The 17,004-nt window shown below is 44.9% G+C and overlaps 1 pseudogene across 1 annotated transcript; it reads right to left on the bottom strand.

Moving 5' to 3' along the window:
• Window positions 1–3,406: 3,406 nt before the first annotated feature.
• On the bottom strand, window positions 3,407–4,074 carry Rpl18-ps7 (ribosomal protein L18, pseudogene 7; annotated as a pseudogene). Its single transcript, XR_015642620.1, has one exon. The product of XR_015642620.1 is annotated as a ribosomal protein L18, pseudogene 7 (transcript).
• Window positions 4,075–17,004: the final 12,930 nt, after the last annotated feature.

Below are 17,004 nucleotides of genomic sequence, written 5' to 3'. Positions count from 1 at the left end.
CAATGACTCAAGGTCAGCTGCATCACCAAGTCCCACCCCAACATGGATGACAGCTCACAATAGCTAGGATCCTGGAGTATACCACACAGTCTGCAGGCAGCTTAGCAAGTTGGAGAGTGCCCTTTCCAAATAACTCTCGTCTAAACTTCTTCCAGGTAGCTCTGCTGGTTTCTGCTTCTCCCAGGCGGTTTGGTCTTGGAGACAGAATTCCTTGCAGCATGGCTTTTCTGAGTCTTCTTCATAGCTTGGCTTGGCTGAAGAATCTTCTTCACTGTTTAACTCCACTCCAGAAAAAGGGGCTCCAGGATTTTATTGCTTACTCTGGCAGAAAGGCACCTACTGAATCTAGTCAGTTTTGGGGACTTCCTGAAGCTTCTTTGAGTTGTTTACCTTCCCGTTTAAATAACTAACCTGGGCTGGAGAGATGGCTCAGTGGTTAAGAGCACTGACTGCTCTTCCAGAGGTCCTGAGTTCAATGCCCAGCAACCACATGGTGGTTCACAACCATCTGTAACGGGATCTGATCGCCTCTTCTGGTGTGTCTGAAAACAGCTACAGTGTACTCATATAAATGAATAAGTAAATAAATAAAAAAAAAAAGAGCTAACCGGATAGTTTCAATTTGTCAGGAAACTGTTACACACCAACATAATATTGACACACAAGTGGAAACGGTTATACCCGAAACTGAGTCTTTGCATTTGATTTTGGTTGTTTTGTTTTGTTTTAGAAATAGGATGTTACTAAGTAGCCCTGGTTGTCCTGGAACTTGTAATGTAGACCTGGCTGGCTTGTAACTCAGAGGTCTGCCTGCCTCTGCCTCAGGAGTGCATCACCAGGTCTTACAAGAACGATCCTCAATTTCAGAGTTAACTAATGCTTCTAATAAAAACAAGAAACAATCTATGCTACTGGGATTTCTCCGAAGCTTATAAATAATCTTTTTTTAAAAGATGTATTTATTTATTATGTATAAGTACACTGTAGCTGTCTTCTGACACACCAGAAGAGGGCATCCGATCTCATTACAGATGGTTGTGAGCCACCATGTGGTTGCTGGGATTTGAACTCAGGACCTCTGGAAGAGCAGCCAGTGCTCTTAACCACTGAGCCATCTCTCTAGCCCGCTTATAAATAATCTTAAAGAAATTATTCTCTTTCTAACTAAAGTCATGAGAGACTATAAATAGAAGAATGGCATCTGGTAGGCCTAGGAAAGTTTATGTTTTTGCCCAGCCTCTTAATTGGGCAAGATCTAGCAAAAAAGAAGTGCTCTATTCTTAGTGCCTTGGCTATCCCTTCACATTAAAGAGGAAGAGGGAAAGCCACCTTCCCCCTGAAAGTATAACCTGACCTTAGGACAAGTCAATAGAATTAAAAATGCTGTCCCCATTGACTTCTCTGCTTAGACCCCCTTTTCTTGTTCACTAGGATGCTGTAATCTAAACACGGAACATGTTAAGTATTTCCGGTGCAGCCGAGGGTCAGGATGCAATCTGCAAGGAGCTTTGCTATCTATAGTCACACCACTCTGAATGCTCCCAATCTGTTCTGAAAAGACCTTTGATTCTGGTGCACAAACTCCTGAGGCCCCAAGGCCAACATCAGTTTTTGAGAGTTTGAGAGCTGCTCCCGCCCTGTCACTTCCCCCTACCTTGAGCGGGTTCTTGGCACCTGTGGTTTGTGATTTTGACCGCACTTTCCAGTGGGAGGGGGAACCTCAAGGATGTGCTATTTTTAGCCGGTACTTCGTTTTTTTGCTATTTGAGTCACAAGGTTTTGTTCTTTGTTGTCTCCTGTTTTTACTCTTTAATATGCTGACTCTGGGATAACTGATATCATGTTGATTTGTGATTCCAAGGAATGAAGTCCTTTCATACCTTATTTGTCACTGTCACCCTGTAACCCTGTAAATCTTATTGCATTTTACCACTGACACTGACCACATTAACTCTTTTTAAAATTTTTCTCCTCTGAGACTTGGTCTCACTATTTTAGCTCTGGCTCACCTGCAACTCCCTGTGTAGACCAGGCTGGTCTCAGATGTGCAAAGGTCCACTTGTCTCTGCTTCCCAAGTGTGGAGTGCTAGGATTAAAGGTACTGCCTGCGACTGTACAACCCCTACAAGTGGAATAAAGTCAGGCCTGACAGTAGTGGCCCATGCCTTTAATGCCAGCACTTGGGAGAGAGAGGAAGGCAGATCTCTGTGGATTCTGAGACAACTAGGGCCACACTGAGAAACCTTGTATCCAAAAATTGCAAGAAAAAGAAACCGAGGTAAAGTTGAGATTTAGTAAACATGGATGAGCCTAAAGGACATTAGACTTCTCTTCCTGGTAGAACTGTACAAGTGCTGAACAGTGTGTCCACAGGCCAGGTCCGTGAGGTCACTGGGGGAGATGTTAGGCACATACTTTGAATGTTAAAATGAGGAAGTTGTGGGCATCTATTGCTTGTTCCTTCTGGAGCTGCAGCTAAAAACCTTCCACTCTCCACCGCTGGTTCTCTAGGAGAGGTGATGGGGTGTGGTAGTTCTGTTGTAGCAATCATTAGACATGCTGTTTTTGTGTTTCTTTGGTGGGGGAGGGATAACAAGTTCTCATATGTCCTGGGCTGACCTCCAACTCACTACGTGGCTGAGAGGGAACTTCTGATTCCCCTCTTGCCACCTCTGAAGTGCTAGGATTACAGACAGGAGCCATACACGCAGTTTTCATTAAATATATAAATCTCCAATCATCACCTTAGATACTTTGATTATGCATATATGCTTTTAAAAATGTTTTAGGCCATATTTATTTAGGTCATTCATTTATCTGTGTGTGATTGCATATGTGTGTGTATGTATATACTGGGTATATGGAGGTCAGAGGGCATCTTTTGCAAGAATCAGTTTTCCCCTTCCACTGTGCTGGTTCCTGGAATCGAATTCAGGCCCTCGGCCTTGGTGGCAGTGTCCTTACCAGCTGCACCATCTTGGTGGCTCATAAGTAGCATTTATCAATTACACCTGCAATAAACTGGAAGAAAATCAATAATGAGCAGAGTGGCACATGCCTCTAATCCCATGACAATGAGAACATGAAACCGCAGAATTCATTATCAGTCACTCAAGAAGGTTAATCACCCTGGGCGTGGCAGCTCAGGCCTGGAATCTTAGCACTCTGGAGACTAAGGCTGGATGGTTGCTGAGAATTATGGACCAGCATGGACTACACCTATCTCAAAAAGGACAAAAGAAGAATACAGATTAGTAAGTCTAGATATCTTTACACCAAGGGGCTGGTAAAATGGCTCAGTGTTTAGAGCACAGGCTGCTCTTCAGAAGGATCTAAGATAGGTTCCCCCGCCTGTGTCAGGCATCCCACAATATCTATGACTCCAGTTCCAGGGCATTCAAAACCCTTTCTTTTTCTTTTTTTTTTTTTTTTTTTATAACATCCAAAGCTTTTTTATTAACAGTAAGAGTCAGGGTTAGTTTTTGTAGCCTCGGCTGGCTCTTCGGCCTCTGGCACGCTCGAACTTCTGGTCCTTGAAACGGACATAGGGTTTGGTGTGGCTGTGTGGAGTTCCTGGGGCCTTGCCAAAGTGTCGGTACACCTCTCGGCCCTTCCGAGGACCAGACAAGAGCACAGTGCCGCTGCCCTTGGGAGACTCCAGGGCCAGCTGGTCGAAGGTGAGGATCTTACCCCCAGCCTTGAGGATCCGACTTCCGGCCCGGCTGCTCACCCTCAGTGCACACACCTTCAGCTTGGGCACTTCCAGAACCCGCACATCATCTGTGACGTCCCCACAACCACAGCAGTTTTGTTCTCCCGACCAGGAAGCTTCATCTTCCGGATCATTCGGGACAGGGACAGAGGTGGCCGGTTAGTGCGGCTCATAAATAACCTTTTCAGCACAACCTGATCGAAGGTGGAGTTGGTCCGTCTGGCCAGAAACCTGTACAACTTGACTGGCAGCTGCAGGTAGATATCCTGGCTCTTGGGCTCCTTGGGCCGAACCTTTTGGTCCTTGTTGTGGCGAATGTCAACACCCATGATGGCGCCTCCTGCTAGACCAGGTCCAGAAAGACGGAACCGCGCCGGAATCTCAAAACCCTTTCTAATCTCCAGCACACCTGCACACATGTGGTGCACACAAACCCATGCAGGCACACATGCATAGATAGAAATTAAAACAATTAAAAAATTTAAAAATGAAATGGCATGACATACCAAAGAAGTTCTCTTAATAATTACAGACCATAGATAAGTGTCTCTTTATAAAGAGACTAGAAATGCGGTTCAATTGTGGAGTTCTTGCTCAGTTTAAGGATTTAACAGTTCTTAGTTCAAAAACAAAAACAAGCTAACTGAAAAGATTAATAAATTACAAATATATGTGTGTGTGTATGTGCGTGTGTGTGTGTATGTGGGTATGTGTGTGTATGTGTGTATGTGCGTGTGTGTGTGTATGTGGGTATGTGTGTGTATGTGTGTATGTGTGTGTATGTGTGTGTGTGTGTGTGCTCACATTTCTCATTTCAGATTGTTTGTTTGTTTTCTATTGTTTTTGTTTTGTTTTGTTTTTTGAGACAATTTCTCAAGGATCCCCAAATGACTTCTAACTTGTTAGGTAGCCAAGGGATGGCCTTGAGCACTTGGTCTTCCTGCCTTCACTTTCTGCATGGTAGATTCCGGGCCTAGGACACTATGCTCAGGTTTCCCTTTCTTAGCTCTCAAATTAATCACCTTACTTTCCTTCCCCATCATAGAGTGGCTATTAACACAGGAATACAGGGGGGAAAACCTTGCACAGATGTTCAAGCATGGGTACAATCCTGTCAGACCCTGGTGACATGAAGAGTCTCCTCTCCTCATGATCTTTAAAACTGTTTTGCTGTGTGTGGCAGCACTTCATCAGGAAGCAAAGGGAAGAGGATTCTGCATGTCTGAGTTCAGCGAGGTTTGCATAAGGAGTTTCAGGTCAGCCAGTGATACACAGTAAGACCAAAGCCCTATTTAAATAAAAACAACAACAACAACAACAACTGAGGTCTGGAGAGAGTCTCATTTGTTAAGAGTCCCGGTTCTTCTAAAGGACCTGGATTTGATTCCTGACATGCACATGACAGCTGACAACTGTCTCTAACTCTAGTCCTAGGGTATCTGACTACCGCTGCTGCTACCAGACCTGGATGTGGTACACAGACATAGCTGTAGGTAAAACATCCACACAACAACAGCTACTAAATAACAATGCACAAAATTTACTTGTTTTTTTTGTTTCCTTCCTTCCTTCCCTTCTTTCTTTGTTTTCTAAGACAGGATTTCTCTGAGGAGCCCTGTCTGTCCTGGAAGTCACTATACAGATGAGGCTGGGACTAAAGGAATGTACCACCATGCATGGCTCATAAAAGCATTTTAGACTGTGTACCAGTGTGTAGTGTATTGTGAGTGCCCTGTGTAGAAGACAGAGCAGAAAGCCATGTGGTGGTGGTGCTCACCTGTAATCTCAGCACTTGGGAGGCAGAGGCAGTTGGGTCTCTGTGCTTTTTAGTCCAACCTAGTCTACAGAGCAAGTTCCAGGATAGCCAGGACTACGCAAAGAAGCCCTGTTTTGAAAAAAGCAAGATAGCTGGAGGATGGCTCAGTGGTTAAGAGCACTGGCTCCTCTTCCAGAGGTCCTGAGTTCAAATCCCAGCAACCACATGGTGGCTCACAACCATCTGTAATGGGATCTGATGCCCTCTTCTGGTGTGTCTGAAGACAGCTACAGTGTACTCATATACGTAAAATAAGTAAATCTTATACACACACACATAAACACATATGTACCACAAAAGCTGTACCCTCCTGATTTCTTTCTTTTTTTTTTTAAAGATTTTTTTTTAAGATTTATTTATTTATTATATATAAGTACACTGTAGCTGTCTTCAGACACACCAGAAGAGGGCATCGGATCTCTTTACAGATGGTTGTGAGCCACCATGTGGTTGCTGGGAATTGAACTCATGACCTCTGGAAGAGCAGTCGGGTGCTCTTAACCGCTGAGCCATCTCTCCAGCCCCCCTCCTGATTTCTAACAACAATAAATGGAAATACAACTTATGAAGTTCTCAGCCACACTGTATATCATCTTTTTAAAAACAATATTTGTCAGCCTGTTAGAAAAGGTGTCCTTCTTAATACATTCTCATCGGCTCTGCTTTTCACCCATGAGCCTTATACGAGAAGTGTCTTTGCTGCTGCTATTGTTTCTGCTTGTTTTTGAGATAGAGTTTCTCTATGTAGCCCTGGCTGTCCTAGAACTTCCTATGTAGACCAGGCTAGCCTCCAATTTACAGAGACCCACCTGCCTCTGCCTCCTGAGAGTTTGGGACAAAGGCATGTGCCACTATACCTTTGGTGAAAATCGTGTCTTAATCTGGTCATGATGGCTCATGCATATAATCCCAGCACTTGGGAGCGGCAGAAGGATTGACAAGTATTCAAGGTTAGCCTGGGCTACAAAAGGAGTTACAGTTAAGCCTAGAGAGAGAGAGATACCCTGTCTCAAAAAAAAAAAAAAAAAGGGTATACATTTCTTTAAAATGTTTATTTTCTCTTTTGATGGTTTGTACAGTTAATGTAACCCCCACCACACACCACATCGGGCTCAAATGATTTGCTTGCAAGACATTTTTATATTTACATATCTATTGTGAATAGATATTCACAAGATTCAGGAAAACAATAGATATTTACAAGATTCAGGAAAACAATATAGGAAGGGCAGTTTTAAAAGATATATAATTATGATGATTATAAATTTATTTATTTACTTGTACGTGTGTGTGTGTGTGTGTGTGTGTGTGTGTGTGTGTGTGTATGTGCGCGCGCGCGCACGCGTGCGCCTGAGGTTTTGGGCATCCCTTAGAGCTGGATTTACAAGCAGTTGTAAGCCACCTGATACGGGTGTTAGAGTTGAACCTAGGTCCTCTGCAAGAGCAATACAAGTTCCCAACCACTGAGGCATCTCCCCAGGCCCAGTCAGAGTGCTTTAAAATAATATATTGCTGTGGGTAATCTGTGCTGCGTGTGGCTATCTGGAGATGATGCTTCGGGTCTTTCACTGTCGTAACAGAGGTCAACACGAGCTGAGGTGGGGTGGGTGAGGAGAGAAACTGTCCACATCATGGTAACTACTGAGAGGCAAGGAAGCCCCGTGCTCAGCAAACCCAGCCAATGAGAAACAGAGTGGATTCAAGTGCTGAGATTTACAAACTGATAGGGCCTTGCAGGGTCATCATCAGGTCTGGCTTTCTCAGCTTCTGTGGTCCAGTGAGAGGAGGCGGTCCTGTGTCTTAGAATGCTAAGACTCAGGACGCATGAAGCCTGTGGCCTTTCAAAATAAACACTGGCTGAATGTAGTGGGTCATACCTATACTCTCAGCTCTTGCAAGACTGAAGCAGGAGGATTACTGTGAGTGTGAGCCTAGATGGGACTCACAGAGTGGATCATAAACTCCTGCTCAACAAAAGTATTCTGAGAGGAAACAAGGGTGTCTGAGGGTCTTGAAGATCCTGGGGAGGATTTGGGGAATGTCATGAGTTAGATGTGTATTTTGTTTCTGCTTTCTTTTAGCCACATAATTGATACATGGTCCATATAACAAATGCATGCACGAGCCACTGGGCAATGTAGTAGAAACGTGATTTGCTTGTTTGTTTGTTTGTTTGTTTGTTTGTTTGTTTTCACCTCTGGGCTCTCTCTCTCTCTCTTTCTCACTCATCCTCTTCTTCTTCTTCTTCTTCTTCTTCTTCTTCTTCTTCTTCTTCTTCTTCTTCTTCTTCTTCTTCTTCTTCTTCTTCTCTCTCCCTCTCCCTCTCTCTCTCTCCCTCTCCCTCTCCCTCTCCCTCTCCTTCTCTCTCCCCCACCCTTGATGATTTCACTTCAGTGTCCCTGTTGTCAATCAAAGCCCCACTGCAACCTCATGCCAACTACCAGTAACCACAGCTAACCCACTAGAGTGCACTGGACAGCCTTGGAACCTCTCTGCACAGCCCGTATAGTACATGCTAATAAAATTAACAAAATGCCTTCTCTGTTGGACAGGTTTGGGAAAGCTCCGTTGAACTTTGACCTTTTCAGATCAAGAAGTTACTAGAAGAATTTGTCATCGTCTCTGGGCAATTACAAGGGGGAGGACATCATTACCTCTGTTGTCTGTATTTCATTCACCATTTTTCCCTTGATGCTGAGCTGGGATTGGTATTTAGGATAAGTCAAGACAAAATGCAAAGGCAGACGTGTGGAGTGAGAAAACGGGAAAGTGGTTGTAGTGCAGGAAAGCAGACGGGTTGGCTGACTGGAGCCAACTTCACAGAATGTTCTAGAAGCTTTCCCGAAAGCTGTAATTCTACAGAAAGCCCCACAGGACCGAACCCCTTCCTTCATTGTCAGTTTTATGATAGGAAGCTATCATGCAGCATCCTGGGGTTTGGGTTGTAAGGTCCGGGAGCTGTGGGTCTGTGTGTGCAGGGAAAAAACCCACCACACTTAGTCACACTTGCCTGACCCTGAATTACTCACTAGCCAAGGACGACAAAACTGGGGATGAGAACTGGTAAAAGACAGAGGAGATCGTGGAAGTCAATATTGGTGAAGAGAAGTCTTCTGGGTTGGGGATGCAGCTCAGTTGGTAGGTGTTCACCAGGCAGGCATGAAGTTCTAGTCTCAATACCCGCCAACACATAAATAAAAAGGGTGGTATGCCCTGTCCAATCCCAGCATTTATGGAGGTGGAGGCAGGAAACTAAGAAGTTTCAGGTCACCCCCAGCTACAGAGGAAGTCAGAAGTCTCAGCCTCGAAACAGCAAAACCAAGAAACAAAATGGGGGCCGAAGAAATGTCTCAGCGCCGAGGAGAACTTGCTGTTCTTCTGGGCAACCTGAGTTAGGGTCACTGCACTCTGTGGCCTTTGGTGGCATCCCTAGCATCGGAAGCTCTGTGTGAGTTAACTTTTAGATGGCTTTCAAATAAATATATAATAATCTCAGATTGGTTTCTTTGGAGACAGACTCTCGTGTTAGGCTGATCACTGAATCCCTGCATAGGCACAGGTGACTTCAGCTTCTGAATCTCTCATTCCACTTCCCAAGTGCTAGCATTATAGGTTTGCACCATCATGCCCAGACTTACGACTGAGCCCAGGCTCTGCTCCTACAGCTTTTCTTTATGAGAGAATCTCTGTGGTTCAGGTTGGCTCGGAACTCACTGTGTGGCTCCAGACTGGCCTCCAGCTTTGGGTCTTTCTGACTCTACCTGTTAAGATGGGTGTGAATGACTATGCTAGCAGAATGGGAGAATTTCTATACTTAAACGCTCTAAACTTCCATTTCCTTTCCTAACAGCATTAGGAACCTCCCAAGTTCCTCTTTTTAGACAGTTCGATAATCACATACTCATTTTATAAAGAACACAGAGGAAGACTTTTATCTCCCTTATCTCTTAGGGGTTTGCTGTTGTCCGGTTGTTGTTTTGTCGTCGTCCTCCCCACTCCTCGCCCCCCTTGAGACAAAATAGCCATGGCTGTCCTGGAACTCACCCTGTAATACAGGCTGGCTTTGAACTCAGAGATCTTCCTGCCTCTGTCTCTCACGTGCTAGATTTAAAGGCATGCGCTGGGGTTTCAAATGCAGTGTTTTCCTTGAGAAGTTAGAAATCAAGACCCGGACTTTGAGGATTTTCTGGTTTCGGTGTTTTTTGTTTTGGCTTTGTTTCACCCACTAACATATTTACTTTTAACTCCTTTTAACTCTTGTCTGACTGCTGCTTAGATTCCTGTCATATCAGTAAACCCTTGGCATAAAATCTAAGCCTTTAATGAGGTGGTTTTAAAGGAGTAATCTAATCTGTGATGTAAATGTTGTTTACTAGAGAACCTGTGGTGAGAGAGGCACTTCCCGGAGTCTGAGGTTGAATCACTGCCCAAGACAACAGCACATCCAGGAGCTTCCCCTGCCCTGATTCATTGTCCTGTAAAGAGTGTGTGGGACGATCACTGCGGGAGGGCGGGGTGTGGAGGAGGACTATTCCAGCCTCGGAGGAAGTGTCGAAAACGCTCTGGCTTTTGTATATCACCTCCAGCTGGTTTGGGCTTTTCAGAGTGGGCATTTGTTTAACTGGACAGCTCCTCCTCCCCTCCAGGGCCTGAAACTTATTTTTTTTCCTCTAGTATTGGAGAGATTTCCTGGGACTGGAGTTTCAGACCACCATTGGAAGCCATTGTAAGGATTGATCCTGGAACTTTTGGGAGAGCAGCCAGTGCTTGTAACTTCTGAGCTATCACTCCAGCCCTTACAATCTTACTAAATTGTCCAGGTTGGGGTGGGGGTGGGGTTGGGGGCTGGGGGGGGGGGGGAGATAGCTCAGTGGTTAAGAGCATTTTTTTTTTTGCTCTCCCCTACATGGTGACTCACAACCATCCACACCTACAGTTTCAGAGAACCCAATGCCTTCTTTTAAGCTCCATGGGCACTAGTCACATGTGTGGTTATACATGTATACATACAGACAAAACATTCACACACAACTTAAAAGATGGTAGCTTAAAAGCTGGGTGATGGTGGTGTACACTTTTAATCCCAGCACTCTGGAATGGAAATGAGTAGAGCTCTGAATTTGAGGCTAGCCTGGTCTACAGAGTGAGTTCCAGGACAGCCACGACCACACAGAGACATTCTGTCTCAAAAACAAACAAACAAACAAACAAACAAACAAACAGAATATGGCTAGTCATGGTGGCTCATGTCTTAATCTCAGTACTGGGAAAGCAGAGGCAAGAGGATATTTATCTGTGTATTGAGGCCAGGCCAGTCCACACAGCAAGTTCCCAGCCAGCTGGAACTACACAGTAAAACCCTATCTCAAAACAAACAAACAAACAAACAAACAAACATCACCACCACACCACACTACACCCCTGACAAAAAAGGTAAAATATCCAGGCTGGCCTTGAATTTAGGATCCTTCTGCCTCAGTCTCGCAAATACCCAGATTCACAGACCTGTGTCATCATGTCAGGCTATTAGGGCTTTCGTTTGTTTTAAAATAACTTGTATTTACTCTATGTATGCACACACCCATGTATGCCACAGCTTGTGTTGGAGGCCACAGGACAGTGCTCGAGAGTTGGGTCTCTCCTCCCACCCTGTGAGTCCCAGGGATTGAGTTTATGCTGTCAAGCTTGGTGGCCAGCACTGTTACCCACTGAGCCACCTCACCAGGCAGAAACCTCCTTTATATTTTAAAGACTATTTTCTTTTTTTTTTTAAGCGCAGTTTCAGGTTTGCAACAAGAGTGAGGTGACGATGAAGGAACGCTCCTGTATTCTCTACTGCCAGAAACACGACCTGTTTGACTGGCGCTAGCGTCAGGTACCAGGGCCCCCAATGGACAGCAGTTTGCACAAGGACTTCTAGCACTGTGTATCGGATGGCTTTGGAAAAACATGTCATGTTATTTCTGTGTCATGTCACCACTGCTGTACGCATAGACCTCCTGGGGGCACGGTCCGAACCTGCTAAAGGAGAGGGCCAAGTCTTTCATCCTTGCTTGGAAAGTGGTCACTGAAATGAAGGGAGGGCTTATTTGGAAGTAACAGCCGCCTGCCTTTCTGTGCCCACTAGCTGGGGTGACATTAACAGAAGTGGTCACAGAGAGGCCTGGTCCTGATGCTAATTACATAACGCCTGCTCATAAGGCTAGCTCAGGCCAAAATGTCCCTGAAACCTGAAGGCCCCAGGGCTCTCTTTTACTAGAGGTGCCAGATGCCTGTCTGAGGAGTTGCAGAGATAAGCAGGACCTACTTCCAGGTCTTTGCTTCCCTAATTACTGGCTCTTGAGGAATTTGGCTCTGCGGGAGCCAGACTAGCAAGTCTGTTTACTAGCTACCTTTATCTATTGAAAACACATTCCTCTCCTTTTCCCTTGATTTACAGCCTATTACAGACATAAGGGGTACTAATCCTATGTCCTCTGTAAACACCCCAACCCCACGATGTCCAGGTCTTTAGAACTCAATGTCCCCACTGTGCCCAGGACAGAAAGACCAGCCAGTGTTTACTAGGGGATCCAGTGAGTGATGACTAAGAAAGCGTCTAGAAGGTTAGAAAGGAGAGCAGAGCTGATTTAGTCTCTCTTATTGGTTAACGATTGCTACTACCTGTTGACCTTCGATAATTTATCATAACAGCTCTCTCTAGCCTATGGTAGAAACAAAGCTCTCACTTGTATTTTATTTTATCTCCTTTTATTGCTAGACAAGCACTTTTACCAACTGAGCGGCAACCCTAGACGACAAAATCCTCCTCGTATACAGTAAAAGAAAACAGAGATTCTGTACCACTTCTCTAAGCTGCATAGTTCAGAGTGTAAGTGGATTCCTCTTGTTCTCAAGTTTCTTGGGCTATCTGCATCATCAAACTCCAGAACTGTTAGAGATGGCATCTGGGGGCCATTGGGTCAAAAACCTGGCCTAGTAAAACAAGGCTGAAAAGGTGGTGGTCGTGCTGGTGGGGTAGGGTGGCGTGATGGAACCGTGGCTTCATCCTAAAAGCTGCCACTGAGTCCTTCAAGCCTTGGCTGCCTGGCCTCCCTTAGCTCTGGCACTGGATGCATGGCACCTTTCTGAAGCATTCCTCTCTCTCAAGTCACCCCACCCCCACTTGGCAGACTTGTTCGGGACCTCTAAACAGCACCACGGAGGACTAGGCAGGTAGAGCAGTTAGCAGAAGGCTTACCTACCAAGTGTAAACCCTTGGGTTTGATCCTCTGCATCATATATCATAGGGCACAGTAGCACACATCTGTAATCCCGGCCCCAGCTCTTGGGAAGTAAAGCCGGCAGGAGAAGAATCTTTGGCCACGTTAAAACATTTTTTTTTTTTTTAAAAAGCAGCACAGACAAGTGCTGATCTGAAGTGACAAACAAACAGGTGCTTGATGAAACTCCACCCTGTAGCAGACAGGAAACAGAGACCTTCACTATTCGCCCTCCCCAGCCTGCCTTCCTCTCAACTGACCCTGAAGTCTAGCGTCTGCAGGACTTTCTGAAGCTTTCCCAGCCTCGGCTTTCCCTCCCTAAGTCCCTGGGGCAAATGAGTGAACGTCCTCACTTTCACCTGCCTCTGCTGGAATCCAGAATGGCTGAAGTGCTTTTTACTCTAGGGCTTCCACCCCCCACCTCCGTTGTGATTGCTCTGTTCACAGCCCAGAAAACAAGAAAAAGTGCTTTTTCCAGAGTCTTCCTTCTACCTAATGGTAACAATGTATTCTTTAGGTTCTGGCGGTAGTCTATTCGCTACAGTTGCTGTATAATTGCTCAACTGCCGGGCTGCTGGAGGAGGAAGCAAGATTTAAATGCAGCAGATGAGCGGGGCATGTGGGAGGTGAGAGAAGCCTGTAATCCCGTTGTGTGGGAAGACCAGGATACAGGGCATCTTTAAGTCATGGAGTGACAGGACAGCCTAGGCTACATGAGACTCTTTCTCATTAAAAAAAGAGAAAAAGTAGAAACCGGGTGTTATGTTGTAAACCTTTAGTTCTAGCACTTGGGGGACAGAGGCAGAAGATCTGAATTAGCCTGATCTACAAAGCAAGTTCCAGGATAATCAGGGTTACACAGAGAAACCCTTTCTAGAAAAACAAAACAAGACTAAAAAAAAAAGCAAATGAACAAAAATGGAGAATAGTAATATGTGGAAAGATGGATGGTTCCGAATTTGAGATCGCTGGCTGCTCTTCTAGAGGTCCCAGGTTCAATTTCCTGGTACTTGGTGGCTGCAGCTTACAACTTTCTGTAATTCCAGTTCCAGGAGACCAGATGATCTCTTCTGGACTCCATTAGCATCAGGCACATATATTGGTGAACAGACATATACGAAGGCCAAACCCCATAAGCAAAAGATTAAAATAAATGTTTGTTTTCTTTTGGTTTGTGACAGGGTCTGACTGTGTAACCTTGGTTGGCCTGGAACTTGCTATGTAGATCAGGCTGGTCTTGAACTCACAGAGATCTGTCTGTCTCTGCTGGCATTGAAGGCATAAACCAGCACTGAAGAGGTGTTACCAGAAGGATCAGAAGTTCAGGGTCATCCGTAGCTACATTATGAGTTTGGGTCTAGCCTAGGATACATGAGACCAGGGAACCCAAGGTGGAAAGATTGTTTTAAGTTCAACAAGGTCAGTCCCAAGTTAGTTTGGCTAGAGAGTGAAACCTTTTTATTGGGGGGGGGGGCAATAACAAAAATATTCCGACCCCAAACAAAAACAAAAACAAACAAGGAGTTATTTCTTTTCCTTTTCTTCTCTTGTTCTATGCAACAGATTGGATTCTTTGTTTCCCCGATTTGGCAAGGTTTCTCCAAACTTAGTAGCGTAGACTACTGGCCTCTTGCAATGTGGTGAAAAGAAAATCAGAGCAAGTGAGGGAAGTAGGAGTTCTTCCTATTGCTTAAGGCGCACAAGTGCTTTTGCAGGTCTCCTGTTTCGAATACAAAATTATCACACACTGCAGTTTGGCAAATGGTAACCTGTTGTGTGCTTTAACTCTTAATCTGAAATACTACTGGATTAACAAAAGCTATCTTCCCAGCTCTTCTTTCCACCCATGCATGGTGAGCAACTGCCAAGTGTTGTTTTGGTATTGGTCTTCCTGTATAGGTGCTAAGATATACCTCAGTCAATAACGTGCTTCTCTAGCATGGGCCAAGTGTTGGGTTTTGTCTCCAGTATGGCATAAACTGGGTATAATGATCTGTAAATCAAGTACTAGGAGATATTCAAGCTCATTCTTGGCTACACAGCAAGTTTGAGGTCAGCCTGGGATACACGAAACCCTGTTTCAGTAGCAAGAAGAGATGGGGCTGGACAGATGCCTGAGAGGCTAAAAGCAGGGACTTCTTTTGTAGAGGACCCAGGTTCAGTTCCCAGCACCCATGTTTGCACAGGTTATAACTGCCTGGAACCCCAGCTCCGAAGGATCTGACACCCTCTTCTGAGGGACCCTGTACTCTTGTGCATGCACACAAATCATAAGGAAAAGAAAAACAGAGGAGAACTAAGGAGGAGCAGAAAAACCAAGGACTGTGACAGTCACGACAAGGAGTTTCGAGGACAAAGCTCAGGGTGACTGGACTGAAACCCAGAAAGCCTCGAAACAGATGACATTCAGATGCCAAATGTGGAAAAGAGTCTTTTCCAAGCTTTCCCCTAATTTCTGGTGGTTTGCTGGCACTTTGCACTTTCAGAAAGAAGCTACATGTTATAGTTTGTTTTGGCTGTCAGATTGACATGAACTCCCAGAGATCGACCTGCCTCTGCCTTCTGAGAAATTAAAAGTGTTTGCCACCAAACATCTCATTCTGGCCAAGGCAGGACCCAGGACCCTGGATGAAGATGCCAAGAGACACTTAGTTTCCATCATGAAGTAGCTTATCACATAAGCATCTCAAAAAGGTTGGCTCATTTCTCATTAGGACTACTCAGGTGAGTTAGTGTCAGAGATGCCAAGAGGCAGCTTCAGGAAGATTCAACTAGGTAGGGGTGTCCCAAGGGCTTTCCCAAGCCAGGCTTCATCTGGGAGAGGGCCAAAGGGCAAGTGTTAAAAACTGAAATGTTTGGCCATCATGTGAGGGTTAGAAACAGCTGAATTGGAGCAAGAGGCTGGTCAAACATCCCAGGTAGCACAGAAGGAAAGTCAAATACTAGCACTAAAAGGAACAGAGAAGACTATGTCCTAAGGATAAGAATGAAACTCAGGGGCTGGAGAGATGGCTCAGTGGTTAAGAGCACTGACTGTTCTTCCAGAGGTCGTGAGTTCAAATCCCAGCATCCACACGGTGGCCTACAACCATCTGTAATGAGATCTGATGTCCTCTTCTGATATGTCTGAAGAGAGCTATAGTGTACTTATATATATTAAATAAATATAAAAGAAAAAAGGGAATGAAACTCAGGGACTGGAGACCTGGCTCAGGTTTAGGAGAGAGGACCTTGGTTCAATTCTCAGCCTATTCACAACTTTCCTTAACTCTGGTTCCAGGGATCTGATACCCTCACATAGACATACATGGAGGCAAAACACCGTTGTAGATAAAATAAAAATAAAAGAATCATTAACGAATGAAACTCACTTTGGAGCCTAGATCCCAGTTGAGCGTTCAGGGACAGACTCAAGGAAGAAAGGGAGTGAAAGAAGGTGTGTGTGTGTGTGTGTGTGTGTGTGTGTGTGTGTGTGTGTTTCTGCTCTAGATATGTATGAAAGGAGGCATTCTGTTTCACTTTACACAGGAAGGAAATGAGTTTTCCGATTTCCTCCTGTTTGGAAGAATCAACAGTTTGGCTTTTAACTAGTTAAGTAAGGGGACTTGCAGCAGTGTCTATAACTATGGCTACTGCTGTTCTTCATTAAATCCAGAACGTTTGTGAGAGCTGCAAAGAGAATTGCTTGAGGGGCTAAGAAACAACTTCGTCTCCTGAAGGCAGTGTGGTAGAGTGGAAGGCACTGTAACCAGAGTGAATGAAGGCTGCCATAGCTCACGGTCAAGGGGCACAAAGCAGGAGCCTTCCTGCCTGGTCCATCATTATTTTTGATTATTTCACCGAGGATAACTCAGATCAATAAAGCCTGCAGGAGGCTTTCCAAGCCACTTAACTCAGAATGATAGAGGTGCCAACAGGTACTAGGCTTATAAACCAGTCTTTATTATTGCTTGGCTGAGCCAAGGTCTCCAAAGGAGCTATAAAATTTTATAGTTTGCTTTAACAAGCTGACTTTGGGAGTCAGGATTCGGTCTGGGTCAAATTTCCCTCTAGGATACTGTTTCTCAACCTGCAGGTCTCAACCCTTTTCGGTAGTCGATCAACCCTTCCTTCACACAGGTCACATATCAGATATCCTGTATATTGGATATTTCTATTACCACTGTTTAAAAAGTAGCAGCATTACAGTTATGAGGTAGCAAGAAAATAGTTTT

The sequence above is a fragment of the Rattus norvegicus genome, chromosome 18 (assembly GCF_021556685.1).
Source record: "Rattus norvegicus strain SHRSP/BbbUtx chromosome 18, alternate assembly SHRSP_T2T, whole genome shotgun sequence".
Taxonomy (NCBI): domain Eukaryota; kingdom Metazoa; phylum Chordata; class Mammalia; order Rodentia; family Muridae; genus Rattus; species Rattus norvegicus.
This window is presented reverse-complemented; position numbering and strand designations above follow the sequence as displayed.